Consider the following 1904-nt stretch of genomic DNA (forward strand, 5'->3'; position numbering starts at 1 on the left):
TCCGGCGGCCGGTTCGGAGACTTTCCGGCCGGTTCTCAAGGTGAGACCGGTGGCGTTGGATCCGGGGCGGAGAGAGCTTTCTGGGGATATAAAATTCCGGCGGAGGGCAGTCGGAATTTTGGTCGGAAATCGGGAAAAACAAGGCTGCCCGATTTTAGGGTTTTGGTTTTTAGGGTTTAGAAAAAAAATGGTGGGCTATTGGCTCTAGAATTAGAACAAAGTGCATAATAACGTGATGAAGTATAAAGTGGTAGAGACAAAGAGATAGCAAGAGAATCATCATCTTATTCATTGATAGGAGCCATTTATATAGGGAATTACACAATACCAATATGGTAAGGATATGAATACATAGATCTAGTCTAACTACATATCCTATTGGTATAAGGCCAAGGCACACATAGAGAATATCCTAGAACAGATCGGACCATTTCTTCCGACTCCTACGATATATTCCAATCCTTCCAATTATGTGGCGCACTAGTTTTGGTTTTGGTAGCATTGAGCTACGATTTGTTCCACTCTATTCGACTAATTGAGGCAGCACAAACATCAACCAATTCTATTGCACCACCACATCCATTCCACCAAACTCCCCTTACGATCGAGCTAGAGCCTGAGCCACCAACAAAATCAACTACCTCATGTCCTCATCGATCAAGATATCACACGCTCATTGCCTTTGTGCCTTTGCATTGGTTCGTTTATTAGAAGAAACCAGTACAACCACAAACTAGCAGAGCAACTCGGCAGCTAGCTCTAATTAAAATTTACAAACTTGCATGTAAGTAGTGTACAAACCGACCCTGATTTAAGTGAACATGCGTGCATAGCTAGCTAATTAAAATTTACAAACTTGTAAGTAGTGTACAAACCGGCCCTGATTTAAGTGAATATACGTACACAGATGTCCCCGATTACTTTGAAGATGATACAGACACCTTTGGTCCAGACCCTCTTGGTGGCTTGACGATCATGACTGGACATGCTGCATGATGTGCGCAGTAGTTGCTCACACTTCCTAGGAATGCTCTGCATGCATGCATATTTGCACCCGTTCAAACATATCATCAGCTAATTGGGATTTTATTTTTGTTTCTTTTTTTGAGAATAATTGGGAATATTATTTTTTTGAAAACGATATTGGGAATATTTTAGCTTAATTGATTTTTACATTCTCACCTCTTGACCATGCCCAGACCACGACTCCCTACAACAAGAAGATCTACATGCATCTTCTCCGTGGCTTGACAAATCATATCCCCTGGATCACCAGTCAGATGCACAGCTTCTGCTTTCACTTGCACAATTCATCAATTTGATATACCAAATTTTATATATATGTTGCCTACTTGCCTACATGTAACTCGTATGTAATTAGGTAAATTATTAGTATTGTCAAAGGCTAAACCACGTACACTAATAATATGAACCCAAATGTATGATTAAACGGAGAATAGGAGATTAACTTGAACTAGCTAGTTATACGCGCACGCATGCATCTTACTGATTAATGTTCTAGAATCGATCACTGTTTCTAGATATAGAGAACACGTCGCACTCTAGATGATCATCTGAATCCCAACTCAATTCTTCTTCCTCGCTCGTATACTACTGAGCTAGGGCTGCTCGGATTAGCTAACCTCGATTGACTAACACAAGCTTAATATATATATAGAGTCTGGATCTAAAGAGAACCTCCTTAAACTCTTAAAGTAAGGATGTTTTTAGTTCTAACATGTATTCAGGGCCGGTCCTAAAGAATTGAAGGCCTAGTGCGAAAGAAAAATTAGGCCCCTTATGTCAAAGTATATAACTATTTATACTATTTTTGTTTTATTCGAGAAAAATCATTTTTTCTTCTAACAATAATAACTAATAATAATATTGTTTATACCGATGAC

At 39.2% G+C, this 1904-nt stretch overlaps 1 pseudogene across 1 annotated transcript in view; it reads right to left on the reverse strand.

Moving 5' to 3' along the window:
- Nucleotides 1-917: 917 nt before the first annotated feature.
- The window catches only part of LOC101291451, an 8453-nt pseudogene continuing 7466 nt past the window's right edge, over nt 918-1904 (reverse strand). Inside the window, exons 3-4 of the transcript XR_185113.1 lie at nt 1183-1291; nt 918-1032 (exon numbers count right to left, since the gene is read on the reverse strand). The product of XR_185113.1 is annotated as an uncharacterized LOC101291451 (transcript). The remainder of the gene's footprint in view (nt 1033-1182; nt 1292-1904) is intronic.

This window comes from Fragaria vesca, linkage group LG6 (assembly GCF_000184155.1).
Source record: "Fragaria vesca subsp. vesca linkage group LG6, FraVesHawaii_1.0, whole genome shotgun sequence".
Taxonomy (NCBI): Eukaryota; Viridiplantae; Streptophyta; class Magnoliopsida; order Rosales; family Rosaceae; genus Fragaria; species Fragaria vesca.